The sequence below is a fragment of the Phyllostomus discolor genome, chromosome 2, assembly GCF_004126475.2.
Source record: "Phyllostomus discolor isolate MPI-MPIP mPhyDis1 chromosome 2, mPhyDis1.pri.v3, whole genome shotgun sequence".
Taxonomy (NCBI): domain Eukaryota; kingdom Metazoa; phylum Chordata; class Mammalia; order Chiroptera; family Phyllostomidae; genus Phyllostomus; species Phyllostomus discolor.
Window position 1 is genome coordinate 73442433 of NC_040904.2, and position 17279 is coordinate 73459711.

A 17279-nucleotide genomic window follows, 5' to 3' on the forward strand; every position below is an offset into this window, starting at 1 on the left:
ATTCAATCCCTAAAATCCATGAAGAGAAATGAATGCCGTTATGCCTTGCAGGGTATCCATAGAAGCTATGGAGCCCCTTCTGGAGAGAGAGGAAAGAAGCTGGAAACCTGTGAATGGCCATCTTAATGTTATTGCCTTCTTAAAGATGGCCTTTTAGAAGTTTTTCATTTTTTTCTCTGTATCTAAGTTCATAGGGTTAAACTATGCTGTGATTGCCATAATTGTTATTTCTCCCCCAGTGGTTTTATGGCCAACAAGGGAACATTAGCACCCACTGATTCCTTGTGGAAAATAATCTATTTAAAGATACTTGCTTCAGTTGAAACTTTTTTTTAATGCTTCACTCCATTATTTTATTGTGGAGAAATCTGCACCAAGGCATAACTGGAGCTTCCAATGAATCTATTTGTCTCTCCATTTATTCTTCCCTGGAAGTCACAGCCTCTGTTGATAGCAGCCCAGATGGGTGCTAGGGAAACAATTATGACTAAAAACATGAGAATTCCCAGAGCTGCAGGATGTCTGCAAATATCAAGGGCTCTTGTTCAGGGCCTAATCCAATACTCATTGCCTGACTTCTTTTTTAGGGTTGTCTATCTCTCAGTGATTACTGCATTATTAAATACATATATTTAGCCAATTCTCTTTCTAACACATACAATCATATTCAGCTGTTTGCACATTATTCAGTATATTTGGGTTAGGCACAGAAACACACAACATTATTTACCAATCTCTTTCCCTTCTATTGAAGTAAATTTACATGAATATAGTAGACAAATGAAATAAGAAATATGACATTGCCAAGCAGTGTCTGGCACATACAGGAAATGCAAGTTTCCTTCTCTTCCATTCTTTCTTCCTCAAGTCAGATGTATGCCAGTTAGGAAGGGATGAAAAACTTGTGATAACTACAGTATAAGTAATTCTTGAAAAGTAAACTAATCTATGTCCTTTTCAATATTTTTGAAAGTTATGTAATAAAGGATATCTTATAAAAGTGAATTCAGAATTTAAAGTATAGCATATACCTCAGAGAATATAGTTCTTTGGGGCTTATTTGGTCTTCTTGTATAGTCTTTCCATTGTGTGAAAGTTAATGATTACTGCATCTCATTTATGTCAGTCTATGCTGCAGATAGTCAAAATCAACTATTGTTTAAAGAATCTTTCAGAGAATAATAACTAAGAATAAAACAGGGAGTTGAGATAAATGGTGGCTAAAAAACTAATTAATAGATGATTGTTAAATAAATATTTGTGCAGACAGCAAGCAGGGATAGACAAGAAAGTGTAAAAAGACAAAGAAAGTAGCATGTAATAGTTCAGAAAAAGAGTTTTGTCTTTCATAAATACTGTAGCTACTAAATGACTTTTTAAGGCTAGAAGCACTCAATGTCACAACTGTAATTCAGAGCAGTGCTGGGTTATTAGCAAAACACTAAACACCTGCAAAAAGTCATTTATTGTTAGTAGAGTACAAAATTACACATAAATTCTGTCTTACAAAAGATTAAATGTTCATATAACCAAGAACAAGTATAATGCTTGGTGAGTATTGAAAGCATCAAAGTGAGGTAAAAAAGTTATATCTGGAAGTTATGTATTCAGAAGAAGAATAAATGAGAAATCATTTAGTAGCAGGTGAACTGTACAAACATTGAGTCTTAAGAGAGTGAAAAATAAAGAGAACTTTCCAACAAAGTAAATAAAAGAAGTAAGTTTGTAAAGCAAAGGAATTGTCAAAGGACTGAGGCAACTTACACAACATGAGGAGCCGTGAGACATGGGCCAGAAAGCAGAGTGGGAGCCAGGGCACATCCCATACAGGAGCTTTCACTTCCTTCTCTTTTTTCCCCCAGATTCAGAAGAGACAGACACCTTGTCTCTTGATGGCAGGATTATCAGTAAATTTGAGAACACTGTTTTTTTGTTCTTGTTTCGGGTGCACAGCACTGTTTTAAAATCTTCATAGGGAGAAATACTCAATAAGTGTTGAATAAATAAGTGATTTATGAATAAAATATATTTCTTAAACTTATACACAGGTAACTAATATTAGGATAAAGGATTGTTAGAAGTTGGGAGAGAATTAAATTTTAGAATCTTATGGACCCCTCTCTAAATTAAAAACAGGCACTATGATTAAGAAATTACATTTCTAGTTCTTAAATCTACAAGTTGAGTTTTATTCTTCCTAGGTCATAGATGAGAAACTAGAAATTCAAGGTATTAATTGATTTGCTAAAAAATCTTAGAATCAAAATATAGCAGAAGCCCAATTTCAAATCATGTCTAAGTTTTGTTCAAGTAGTTTTTATTGTTATTTATATTGAATATGGTGGAAGTAGAAAAGAGAGTTTCTTTTGTAAGACACTTTGTGAGGTTAAAATTGATAAGACTTTGCCAAAAATTGGATGTGTGGGTGGTCAAGATGAGGTGACATTAAAGGTGAATCTTTGTTTCCAACATTATATAATGAGGCTGCTATTGGTGGTGCCCTTCAAAAGTAGAGTAGATAGAGAGAAGAGCAGATTTGTAATGTTGACAGGAGGAGAATAAAAAGCAGAAATGGCAACATAATTCTTGAGATCCAGTTCAAAATGAAATTTTATTAAGAACTTCAAGGCAGTAACAGCAGAACATTAAACCGAGGGCTGAACCCTGTGGCCAGCACAAATCACACTTCTAGGAAGGTGGCCCTGAAAATAGTTTAGTTTAGGGCACGTTCCATTTTGGGTGTTAGAGATGTAGTGAAGGTGAACTTCCAAAAACAAGATAGGAAGAATTATATAGTCCTTTATAGGTCAGAAAAACAGAAAAAGAACATTAGAAAAATACATCAGCAGAAGGAACCTTTATCATTCAAGGGCAAATTCTTTTTTAAGGACAGAGTGAAAACTTGCTAGGGATAGACTGTTAGTTTAACTCTCTTTTAGGCATGACTATTTAGAACAATCTCTTTATATTTCAGGCTATAGAGAGAAAGAATATTCATTAGCCTCAGAGAGCCAGTACCGATCCAGGAATGGAGAGGGGGTTCTGGAGTTGGCTTTACCACTCCTATGTGGTGAGCAAACATTTTATCTAGGACACAGTGTACAGGGTGGGGCAAAAGTAGGTTTACAGTTGCTTGTATGGAAAATAATATAATAATTAATCAATAATAATATAAAAATAAACTACTTTGCATACTTACTACTGTAAACCCACTTTTCCTCACCCTGTGTTGGGCTTTCCTTTTGCCACTAACTAGGTGGGTGACCTTTACTAAAACATTTCACCTCTCTTGGTTTCACATTTTTACACATTAAATATTAGTTCAGGCTAGTATTTACAAATACTTACTGAGTTCCTATTGTGTTCTAGGCACCAAACTTATCTCTAAATACTGGTAAATAAAGCAAAATTCTTGACATTTTCTACCTACAAGATGCTAAAGCTTATTTTAAACACAAAAAGTGAAACAATGATATATCAGGAATAGTACAGTACAGTCAGACCTAGATAAGAACTCCAGATCTCCCTCTTACCATATGCATTAACTTGATCAAGTTTAACATTCCTGTTTCTCCTTTAAATCAGTAAATGAAGAATAATTATGCTAACTACCGTGTGCCGTTTGAGAGCCCTGTACATACAGGTATGTAGGATGCCTAGCTCAGTGCCTGGTGCATAAAAAATGTTCATGACATTTTTTTATTCTCTCTGAATGTGCATTTCAGATTTTCAGGCCTAGATCATCCATTAAAATAAGATTAATTCTCGGGTCACCTCATGAATGTTTCTGTATACTATTTAGAGAACCTCTACAAATGCTCTTTTCTTTGATACACAAAATTTAAGCTTAAGTCACTTCTCCCAAGCCTCTTTAAAATATATGGTGGGTGTTTGCAGTTTCTTTTCTTTCGATGTAGTAAATCTAATATATAGAGAGAGATTAGAATATATATATAATATACACAGAATATATATATATATAATATATATATAATATATATCCATGGGTTCCTTTGAGAATGTAATGAAAGTAAAAGTTCTTCTTCATAGAAAAAGCACATACACATAAAACAGAATAATCTCACCATATTCCCAGGCCCATGGATCCCCTGAAATCCTTCCATGCACCCCAGATGGAGAATGCCTTAGTAACAGAAAGATATATTTATTTACCAGAGAAGACTCAAATTATAACTTAAAATTCATGAATTTCAAGTGGTTATGGACCTTGATAATTACCTTTTACCACTGCTAATATCACAAAGGGAAAACTTTGAAATGATTTGATTTCACAGGCCACGTGTGAATATTGATTTCAGCCTTGTCACATAGCTTTTCTGCAGGCTGAGTGAAGAGACTATTCAAGGCGAGGCTCATCTACCCAGCGAAACTACTGTACTAAAAACAAGGCACATGGAATCCAGCTATATCAAACCACATTCCAGACTGCTCCTGTATGTGTCCAAAAGATTAGTTACATAATATTGATACTTCTGCATGCATTGATGATTCCCTTGTTGCCATAAACTTGAATGAGAAGTTATTTGAAGTTTCCAAATCTATGTCAAAAGACAGATGCTTCTGAAAGCCCCATGAGTTTGACTCTCTACAGGTAATAATTCTTAACTGTTTAGATCTAAGACTGTGCTAGTTTATTTTGTGTAGGTGTAAAATACATGAAGAGTCTACTCTAATAAAGCAAAAATATATTTTTAAATTTTTTTTCTGTTTAGGTAATGCATCAGCTCTACTGTTGGATTTTTATCTCCTTAACATATTTATGGATAATCTTTCTAGAGTTGGTTTAGTTCAGATTGCTTATGGCAGACTGCTCTCACTAGATGTAATGATTAATTGCTTTTAGTTACATTTGTAGAAGACATTCCTTCATTGCAGACATCACTGCCTGATCCAGGCTGAATGGGCCTATATGACTAAAGAATTCATTAAAAATGTGATGAAACAGAGGAAAAAATTAAATGTGATTGTGTCATATGCTTTGAATAAGTTTCTATCATGAACATTATTTATCTTCAAAGGTGTATTGTTTTACAGATGTTATATTTCAAAACATGTTAAAAATGGACAGACTAACTCAATTTTCTGTGATATTTTAAAGGTTTGATTACTAGTACATTAAAAAGTTGTCTTTTATATCACCCTTCAAGGAAATCATTAAGAAACTTTTTTAAGGATGAAAATTTAATTTTAAAAAATCAGTTCTATTGAAAAGTCCATGTAAAAGTTTAAAAAAATTACAGAGTTGACATGGCTGTAAAATTTAAGGTCCCTGATGTTAGCAATCTGACTTCCTGCATTCAAAAACACTTTTTTTATGTTACACTGACAAATAATTCAAATTTTACTTTGGGTAAGCATTAGTTTGAAATCTCTAAGCTTAGAAACCTAGAATTAGAATTACTACATTGCATCAGAATTAAGTATATATACTATTGAATTCTAAAATGAAACAAGAAATATGTTTTCTAATCCTTATCTTTTACTTCAGAAAGATAAACCTCAAAAATTGTTTGATACTTAAAACCTTATTCTGCTAAACTGTCTGTGATGATGTATTCTCTTTGGACACTAGATCTTTGCTTTAACACTTCGCTGAAATTGTACCATATGCTAGCTATTAGCTAGATGAATTACATGTATTATCTCATTTAATCCTTAAAACAATACTGTGAGGGAAACTATGTCATTTTGCAGATGAAGAAGGTGAGTTTATAGAAGCTAAGTACCTCACACTATTAGCAGAATGAGGATTTGAAGCTGCATCCTCCTGATTCCAAATTTTGAGTTCCTCCTCATATTCAGTATAACACCATTGTCTTAAATGTCTTCCTGAGTGAAATATTACACAAAATATAATAAAGTCGATACCCTACTACATAAAGGTATCTTATTGTTGTAGTGAAAATTTGAGCTGTGAAACAACACTGTCTAAATTTGATTGCTTTCCTCATGCTCAATGGTTTGAGTCACTTAAACTCTCAGTTTTTCAATTTCCACAACTACAAAAAAATCATCATAATGTTAATTCCATAAGTATTTATGGGAATAAAATGAAATCCATTCAATATTTCATGGAGATGACTAGAAAGGGCCCTGGCAGATAAGAAATATTCAGTATATAACTGTTCATGTGGTAAGTACTTTTTATTGAATTATCTTTGCTTCACATGTGTTATATGGCCCTCCAAAAATTAGAAGGTTGTGTGAGATAGAAATTATATTTTATATTTTTCATCTTTTCTATAATGCAACTGATTCTCGGTGTATAAAACTAAACATTTATATTGTCTACCATCACCTTCCAAGACAACTAATTTTCTCAGGCATGAGCATTTATTATTGAAAAAATAATCCCTTTTATGAAACCCTAGCCAAAGTCTGACATATTAACAAAAAAGAAAGTAAAGAAAAGAAGAAAAAACTAAATAAAAGAAACAAAGCCCTGGAAACTGGATATTTATATCACCTCTGTTAGTGAAAATAATAATGCCTCCTTCACAGATTCTCTGCCAACACCTTTTCCTTTGTGCTGGGCGTACCAAGCTGTTTCCCATATGGGTGTTATTTAGCCATTTCAATTGCCCAAGACTGAACTGAATGGCACCCACACACATACAAATGTCCACACATTTTGTAAGTTGAAATATTGAATAATAGTTATTACTATTCCGGATGAAAGAACAAACGCTTTACCTTTTCATTTAATATTCTAATAGCATTTGCCAAAAAACTTGTGACTCTTTCTTAAGACACTCACACTCTTTGGTTTCTATTGTACTAGATAATTTTTAGTTTTCAAACGTGTAAATACTTTCCTCTATGGTGTTTTATTTTCTATTGATGAATAGCTTGATGTTTTAAATTACTGTTGTTGCTTGCATTGTCAATTGCATTATTATAAGACATTGCTGTAAATGGCTAGCAGAGTGAACTTAAAGTCAGTTTCCAAGGAATAAAATTTATATTATTTAAATGACATGATCACACTATCAGGCTGTGCCTTCCTCTAGAATAGAGAAACCGTCTTATCAATATAGGCTCTCAATACATGGGTACCAAACAGAACACTAAACTTTCAATAAGCTAGGGATAGTGGAATATAAAAAGATAATGGGAATAAGGTAATGGAAATAATGCAATGGGAAAGACGTGTTTATTTTAAATGAATTAACTTTAACTCAAAGGTGTCCAAATGTTTCAAACTCATTTGCTAGCGTTTTGTTTTGAATCTGTTGAAATGGAACATTTTTTTAAAAAAAACGCACAGACCCTTAGACTGAGACAGGACCACATAAGGCATGTAATTCACTGTCACTCCCAATTCCCCAAATTGTCTTTTTACACCTGTTGTACTCAGACCCAACTTTGTAGGCCTCAGTGGAAAAACTCTGAGCCAAAAGCAATCAATGGACATGCTTGGCTGATCGATTTACCTTTCTGCCCTTTCTCTTTTCACCCTTGTGTAAAATGAATTATTTAACTGATAATCTCTGAGTTCCTTCAAATCTTTAGGTTTCTGCCTTTCTAATTCTGATAGTAGAAAACTTAGTATATTTTTATAGTCCACTGGAAAACTCAAATTTTGAGAATGTTCTTGTATATTTTATTTATTGGTTCAGTGTATGCCAATGACCCAAGAAACACCAGGTTTACCCCTGCCCCCAGAGCCTTTCACTCTCTGTAGGTCTGCTAGTAATTCTGCAATTCTCCTGCCATTCTGTCTTCCCTAAGCTAAGTAAAGATCCACAAAATATAACACAACCATTTTAATGACAAACATGAATTACATTCAGTGAAATATTGAATTTTGGATGTTAAAGGTTTTGGCTCCAGCATTCCTTAGCGCTATGTTTTGACCCAGAAAAAAGTGACCATTCATTCATTTATTTAAACATCTCATTTTCTTCTTACATATTCCACAGAGTTTTCTCTCAAAAACATGCAATACCCTCTTTATGTGTTCTCTTTATACGTCTTTAATGGCTTTGGATAAAATCCAAAGTGTCTAATATTTTACAGGGGGACTAATGACCTGATTTCAGTTCACTGCTTTTGCCACTCCTCACCTCACAGAATTTGATTAAGCACAGAATTGCCTCTGGCTCCTTAAGTGGGAAACAGTCATTTACTGCTTCAAGCTGCTTCTTCTTCACCAGACTAATTTACGCTCTTTCTTTAAGCAAGCCCCTCATGAAGCCTTCCTCTGGCTTCCTTTATGACCCACCTCTTCTATGGCCCTGTGTTATCCCGTGCAAATATCTTACCATTAAACTTACCACAGTGATTTACAAATAGCACTCTTGGTGATTCTATTCTAGATCCTGAGCTTTGAGAGTAAGACCGTGCTGTCTTACCCATCTCTATATACCTCATATTTAGTGCAATGCTTGGCTTATTGCAAGATGATATTAAGTGTATGATGAATGCAGGAATCAGTAGTGAGCACACATTAAACAGTGCAAATTGACATTCCATGATATTGATCATTCTGTGTAAAAAATACCATTGATCTGTTCAGAATCTGTAATAAAGGCATTACAACAATAAAAAATAGGCAGCTATTGATATTGCCAGATAATTTGACACTTAACTTGAAGAAACATTGCGACACATGGTGGATGTTTATTGTCATCATGTAGGACATTCCAGTTTCAAAGAGCATCACAAAAGATGCAACTTGAAAGTGGGAGGAAGGCTGCACATCCTTGAAGCCCCCTCCTGAGCTCTGGTGTTGGAAGAGGGTGGGAATGAGAAACCATATACATGGCTGAGCACACTTGCCAGGGGAGCTGTGTTCAGCGCCTCTCTAGTTCTGCCAAAGTGGAGGTGGTACATGGAGCATGGTCTGCAAAACAGCAGATGAGGTTAGTTTGGTCCCCATGGAAACCAGATCTCCCATTGAGAAGTAAACATATTTGGTGCTTTTGTAATCAGAACCCATCAAAAAGTGAAAAACAATCCATTTTTGTTGTGCTTATATTGTGTTAAAAGAGTTGAAATTCTAAATCAGAGTCACTGGACCATACTTTTTCTAACACAGATGTTATCAAGTTATGCCTCACTTTAAACACTGACAGGAGAAATTGAAAGAGTTCCTCCCTTTGCTTTGTGACAGCTCTTTATAGAAGTCCAGGGAAGTATTTGTATTCTATAATTTGGGAGGGGAAATGGAATATGGTAAAATGACCCACATAGCCAAAATATGTATCTAAGCATATAATTGTTCATTCCAGATCTCCATCTAGAGACAAAGACATCTCAGTATCATAAAACCTTTACAATGAAAACAGTAATAAGTACAACTACATAAAGAGAGATTTTTTCATAGTTCACGTGACATCATTTCAGTGAATCTTTAAAATGCATGTGTTACACTTTTCAAGTATCCTGGAAAAGATAGTCTTTAATTCTAATGTATTGATTAAGCAGTCTTTAAGAAATATTTGGGAAAATATTCAAGCCCATTCCTTAAAACTTTAAAATGTTGTTCCTGGAAATATTATAAGTGAAGTCATTCTGTAACTATTCTAATTAAAGTAGGAAAATTTGATTGGTAAAAAATTATATATATGATATGTACAGGGTCTGGCACAAATAACAGTCATTTTTATTACAATATCATAAGCATGTAATTCTGCAACATAACAATATCACACTCAAGCATACCATATGACATTTTAGGTGAAATGTTTAAATTAAAACTATAAATTATTATACCCATATTATCACCACACTCAAGCAGGCATTGCTTCTGCCGGACCCATAGATATGGGAATAAATATCCAGTATCTAAAATATTCTAATGTCCTTCTACCACAGGAATTTTGCCATTTCTTACATGTGAAAGTAATCTGACTCTATCTACATACTCTAACTGTTGGAAAACTAAAACTTTGCATTAGTTATTATGTAATTATGAAGCTAAAGCACTAAGATATGAAATGAAAGGTTAGTTCCTAATCAAACACTAGGGTATCAGTGACATTAAACATCTAGATATTCTTCATTAATGGAATATATGGCATATTCTACACAAAGAATTGAGACTACTGTTTACCTTCTTATTTTAACATCTTGTACCATTGTCACATTAAAAGCAAAATAATAATAATAATACAACTTTTATAAATATGAATTTACCCTTTCTAATATATTTACATGTGAAAGCTACAAAATTAATATGCCTTAGCAGATTTTTCTAATTCATCCCAGCATAGTTGTCCATCTTATATAAAATTATTCTTTTCAGATCCTTTATAGAAATTGGCATTCATGTGCTTCTAATATCTCATAAACACTAAGAATTCTTGCTGCTGTCTATTTATTAGGCTTGGGCAAAATTTTAAAGGGAAGTATTCCAATAAGCTGTGCTGTTGTCATGGCTGATGATGATATTGTAGAATATTTTCTAATATTTTGGTTAGAAATGTCAATAGCATTTTGTATCATGTTCCAATATAACATAGCATTTCAAATGTATTGCAAATATCTTAGCAAACTCATAAAAAGAACAAGATTACAAAAGTAACCATCTCACAGATAAGCACTTTTCATGTGTACATGCTGTTCCAGAACAGTGTATTTCAAATGTGAGTTATGAAACATGAGACAAGGATAAAACCTCAGCTGCAGGGATTTTTGACCTTGCTTATTTCTAGGATTAAAAAAGCCAGGGATAGGAGGTATTCCTTCTATCCTATTTGCCCTGGTTCTTTACAGTTGTTTTTCCAATCCATTACCCTGCTCTAGCACCACACTACCTGTGCAAGCTTGGTCAATCACATATTCCCACGCCTTTCTCTAACTCTAACTTTTCTACCTGTCTTAGTTTGTTCAGGCTGCTATAATAAATCACCATAGATTGAATAGCTTATAAGCAACAGAAATATAATTGTCAGTTCTGAAGGCTGGAAAGTCTGAGATCAAGGTGCTGGCAAATTCTGGACCTGGTTAGGGCCTGGTTCCTGGTTTAAAGATAGCAGTCTTCTTGCTCTGCCCTCAGTGGCAATGGGGAGTAGGGAGCTCTCTTTTATAAGGACCCCAATCCCATTTATGAGGGCTCCACCTTCACAGTCTCATCACCTTGTAAAGGCCCTACCTCCTAAAACCATCATCACTTTGGCGACTTGGTTTCAGCATATGAATTTTGTCAGGATATAAACATTCATTCCATTGCACTCCCTTACCTTACTTATTTTTGTACATTCTACACATCTGGGGGAACAATTCTATCATTGGAAAAGGGCATAATGAAATCAATACACCAATGTCGTTATCATAGAACCCTGGTATAATAAGCTATCTAGACTCATCTAATTCAATGACCTTTCCAATTGAAGAATGTCCTCATACAATAGTATCAGATAGTGGTTTCTCAGACTGCACTAGAGCACTTGTTATCATGAGGAATGTGCTTCTTACTCAGAATTTCTTTTTATCTTTAAATAGGGTTGATTTTTTGAAAGGTTTTTCTCCTAACTTCAACTCATTAGTTCAAGTTTTGCTTTCTGAGAAAATGTGAAATGAGCATCTTTTTTTCCTTATCCCCCCTTTTTAACTTTTTTTTAGTAATTGTTTTTATTGTTGTTCAAGTACAGTTGTCTCCCTTTTCACCCCACCATGCACCCCTGCCCTACCCATCCCCACCTCCAACCTTGAATCTTCCATTTGGCTTTGTCTGTGGGTCTTTTATACATGTTCCTTGACAACCCTTCCCCTATTTTCCCCCATTATCTCCTCTCTCTTCTTCTCTGGTTAATGTCAGTTTGTTCTTTATTTCAATGTCTCTGGTTATATTTTGCTCACTTGTTCATTTTGTTGATTAAGTTCCACTTATAGGTGAGATCATGTGGTATTTGTCTTTTACCACCTGGCTTATTTCACTTAGCAAAATGCTCTCCAGTTCCATGCATGCTGTCACAAATGGTAGGAGCTCCTTCTTTCTTTCTGCTGTGTAGTATTCCATTGTATAAATATACCATAGTTTTTTGATCCACTCATTTACTGATGGGCATCTACGTGGCTTCCAACACTTGGTTATTGTAAATTGTGCTGCTATGAACATTGGGGTGCATAGGTTCTTTTGGATTGGTGTTTCAGGATTCTTAGGGTATAATCCCAGCAGTAGAATTGCCAGATCCAAAAGCAGTTCCATTTTTAGTTTCCTGAGGAAAGTCCATGCATTCCTTCTTACATATTAGAGCATTAAATATACATTGATTATTATTTGGATGTTTTCTACATTTGGCAAAGAAAACAATTTCCAAATTGAAGTCAGAACTGAAAACAGTTTCCCAACTGGCCAAAACTGAAATTTAATTAAACATCCTCCCTGATTTAAACAGTTTAGGAATTTGCTGTTTAACCATTTTACAGTCACTAGTTACTATCATTTACTGTATTGGTCAATGTCCACTGAGGAGATAGAAAACTCATTAGTTATTTTAACAGCGATATTATAATAAATTGTTAACAAGCATAAAGCTAATAAAAGTATCAAGGCCAAAATGAAACACTAAGTCACCGTGGAAGTAGCAATTGCAGGAAGAAACTATCATCTGCAGGGCTGGAGAAACAAACTGGAGAGTTAGAATTGTTAAAACTTAGAAGTTTGGATGAGGGGTCTGTGGTCTGGCGCTAGTTCTTAGCTCAGGGGAGGGGCCTTGAGAGGCTGGATTTCAGACTTCTGGTGGGCTGGGGTGCACCAGCTCATTGGTTTTGGTGCTTTAAAGACCTGTAGAAGAAGCTGCTTCTATAAGTATTCAAAAAACTGCAAACTGGATTCGGCTGCCGATTTTGGATTGAACCATTCCTGCAGGGTGAAGTACCAAAGCTAGACTGACAGCAAAAGAACGCCAATGGAAGTGAAGAGGAAGCAGCAAGTCCCTTTTCTTTTCCTAGGCCTTCCACCTCCCTTTAGCATCCCACTGGCAAAGTTCAATGGGAAGCCAGCTAAGCAGGACTATGTCTTGCAGAGTCCCAGTACAAGCAAATATTACTAAGAAGCATACAGGAGAAAGCATGGTGTTGAAACTGAGAGAAATAGCTTAATAACTGGCACACTTATTTTGCTGTGTTATTATTTGTGTAGAGAACTGACTCTTTAGCCTAAAAATTCGTTCAAGAAAGCAGAGTACTTATACCTATCCCATTATCTGGCATAATATATAATATGTAGTTACTGTTGAATAGATGTTAAAGTATAATGGCCTTATATTATTAATGTTAAATATTCTATTAATTATATCAATTGTTCTAGTTTGCAAAATGTTATTTCTCTCCCCAGATAATACTGGGTTATCATTCCCAGATTTAAGATCATCTGCAGATTTGATATGAATTACCTATTATTGTAAGTTATTGGTGTGAAATTGTTCTTCTCTAACTTCAAAAGACATGAAGTTCATCTGGAGAGCTATTAAACAGGTTTCTGCCCTGGCTGGTGTGGTTCAGTGGACTGAGTGCTAGCCTGCAAAGCCAGTAGGAGGCACTTGAGACACAACCACACAGTTATGTTTCTCTCCCTCTCTTCCTCCCTCCCCCATCTCTAAAAAGTAAATAAATTTTATTTTTGAAAAACATAGGTTTGTGTGTCCTATCGCAGAGATTCTGATTTAGTGTGCTTTAAGTAGGACTTAAAAACTTGTTTCTTGCTTTTTTAAATCTTTTTTTAAAAATGTTTTTAATTTATTTTTAGAGAGAGAGGAAAAAATAGAGGAAGAGGGAGAAAAGCACCAATTGGTTACCTCTCAAACACCCTCTACTGGGGACCCAGCCTGCAACCCAGGCATGTGCCCTGACTGGGAATCAAACCAGCAATGTTTTTGTCCACAGGCTGGCACTCAAGCCACTGAGCCACACCAGCCAGGGCTCATCTTTTTTAAATTAAGGTATACTTGACACACAACAATTATATTCATTCCAGGTATATAGCATAATGATTTGATATTTGTACAAATTACAAAACATTCACCACAAGAAGTCAATTTTAATATCCATCACTATCATAGTTACAAAGTTTTTTCTTGTGATGAGACCTTTAAACATCACTCTCTTAGCAACTATTGATTATGTAATACAGTATCATTAACTATAGTTGTCAAAATGTACATTACATCCCTATGACTTATTTGAGGAAGGGAGTCAAAAGGTACAACCTTCCAGCTATAAAACAGAAAAGAGAGCTTGTGTTTCTAACCAGCTCCCAGGTATGATGATGCCCATCCTTTACTTACTCTGCCACATTTTTAGGTACTCTGTTTTAACAAAAGTTTGTAACATGGTAATATTTTAAAACAGCTTTATACTTTAACTCAATAAAACTATTTAAAACATAGCATATTTGGAACATTTAGAAACATAAATCACTCTCTTATAAATTACAAAATTCCAGATTAAGATACATGAATCCTCTTCATGTGGCCGGCACCTGCACAGCAGCTCACACGGTGTGGTCAGGGTGGAGTCTCTCATGATCCCACGTGTGACTGGACCAACAGCAATCAAAATGCAAGTACCTTATAATTTAGTAACTTAGTATGACATCCAGAAGCATTAGGTAAGGACTAAAAACAATGGAAATAAAATTATTTGGGACTCATAGAGGAAGAAATAAGTAATCAGAAATTATGGGGTTTTTTGTATAAAATGCTAGAGTTTACATTGAAAAGTTCATTATAAACTATGTTTTACTTTTTAAAATTTATTGGTTTCCTTCACCATGTTAGGAAAGTTTTCGGTATTTTTTTTCAGCTAAGTTCTCGATTCTCTCTCTCTCTCTCTCTCTCTCTCTCTCTCTCTCTCCCCTCCTTCTGATACCCCTATCATGAGGATATTGTTATGCTTCATATGGTCCTAAGGGTCCCTTAAACTATCTTCATTTCTTGTTATTTTTTTCTTTTTGTTGCTCTGATTGGGAGTTTTTTTCTACGTCTTCCAAAACACTGATTCGATCCTTTGCTTCATCCAACTTAATGCTTGTTCCTTCCAGTGCATTCTTCATTTTAGATACTGTATTCTTCATTTCTGAGTGCTCCTTTGTTAGTTTTATATGTGCGTTCTCATGCTGTTGAGCATCCTTATAGCCATTACTTTGATCTCTACACCTGATAAATTGCTTGCCTCCATTTCATTTAGCTCGTTTTTTTCTGGAGATTTCTCCTATTCTTTCATCTGCGGCCTATTTCTTTGTCTCCCCATTTTGGCTGCCTATTTATGTTTGTTCCTGTGTATTAGATAAATCTGCTATTGTGACAGGACATAGCTGAGCAGTAGCCATTCTTAAGTAGGAGCTGACCAGCAGCCATTCCCAGACAGCAGCCTTTCCCAAATAAGCAGTTATCTCAAGATCATACACTAACCTTCACTTTCTGCTTCTGTATGCTTGCTTTTAGCAGTCCCCCCATCCCCGCTCCTTTTTGCCTTGTAACAAGATTATAAGCAAACTCCAGCTTAAGCTCGGTGTCCAGAATTTGGAATTTATCTCCTCTGGGTCCGCATGCGTGAATAAACTCCACTTTGCAAACTCCGAGGCCATCTGTGTCGTCTTTTCCGTAACATTTTAGTTCCCTGACTGGGAAACGACTCACTCACATGAGCAGGCTGTTGCTTCAGGGAAGGTGGCCTTGTGGAGGCTGGTGGGGCCCTGCAGTGAAAAGGAGGCACGCACACCCCAGTGATTTCGGGTCCTGAACATCCTGGGCTCCACAGGCTCAGCCCCCGGACTGTTCTTTGACCCAGGCTGGTGGGGTTTGAACTAGTGGAATCTGGGAAGGCACCAATCTGGTAAGTACCCCGGGGACCAGGAGCCCCGAGGCCAGGCCCACCCTTTGTGGTGGAAGGAGGAACTGATCATCCCTCAGGCCAGAAGGCCCAGGCAGGATTCCCACAGTTTGGGAGACCCAGGCAGGGTTGCCACAGTTCAGGCGGGTGGGAATGTAATAAACTCGGTGTGTTTGTGTGAATGACTGTGTTTGTTGCTCCACGGGTGGAAGCCTACAGAGTGTGAGTGAGCCCTAACCTGAGGTTCTTCAGTCTGTCATACTGCATAACGGCTGGGAGTTTAACCCAAATTCTACATGGGCAGCCTTAGCTAAGACAGACCTAAGTACCCTGAGAGGGGAGACGCCAGGTGGGCGAACCTGAGAATCCCTTCCCTTGTCTGTCAGCGCCAATCAGGAGAATTCATCATGGGGGAGGGCATGTCTCTGCCATAAGACTGGATCTGAAAGAGCAAGTCTCTGCCATTGGTGTTGTTTCTGATCAGCAACCCTCTGTACTTGAAGACCTGTTTAAAGTCACCTGTAAGACCTAGGAAAGGTTGCTGTAACCAGTTGGGGAGAATGCCTTTGCCACTTGGGACCCAGGAAGGGTCATTTGGGGCTGATGAATGCTTCATCCAGAGGCAAAGCAGCATGTCTCTGCCAAGAGACCGGGCCTGAAGGAGCATGTCTCTGCTAGGCACCAATGGATGCATTGGTGCAAGAGAATGCTTCTCCCTGTGTATTGTCCTGGAGCTCTGTGTTTTGAATTTTGCTCTGTATCTGCTCTGAAAAGGAAACTGAGGATTCCAGGGAAGGTTGAAACTTCACACTCTGTAGGAAAGTAAATGAAAAAGTATAAGATATGAAAATAAAGGTCTGTGGAAAACTGTAAAAATAAATGGAAAAACAAAAGTTTTAGGAAGGAATTATGTAGTGTTAGTTAATAATTGAAGGTATAAGGCATGGAGATGAAATCTTGGTGGATATCAGAAGATGTATGAAAGAAAGAATAGAGGGTTTGTGAGTGTTGCAGAATGTCTGGAAGTGAAGGTTTTGAGAAGCCCAGTGGAAATCAGGAGGGAAAGGATTTTCCTTCACGTTTTGTATTTTTCTCCCTACCTGATCCCTCCAGAATTTGGCATCCTGAAGGAGTGAATGAAGACATAAGGTTTCTTTGCATAAAACCAATAAGACCAGTCACTAATAGTGGTTTTGTTAACCAAGACTTTGACTGGAATGTCATATCTGAAGGAGGCATGCCTGGGTTCTGGTTGTCACCAGAAAGCCCTGAGGAACTGGGATTGACTTGCAAAGCTTGCGTAAGCCCATGAGAAAAGCCTGGTACTTTGGTTGGTTGTGCAGTTCATGGCAGTCTTTCCAGGGAAGGAACAAAGGTTGCTTTCATGAAAGATGGCCAAAAAGGAATCTGTGGGCACAATGGAAGCCTCAAGGATTTGAGTGAAACAACTGGTACAGGCAAAGCCAAATGGCAGATGT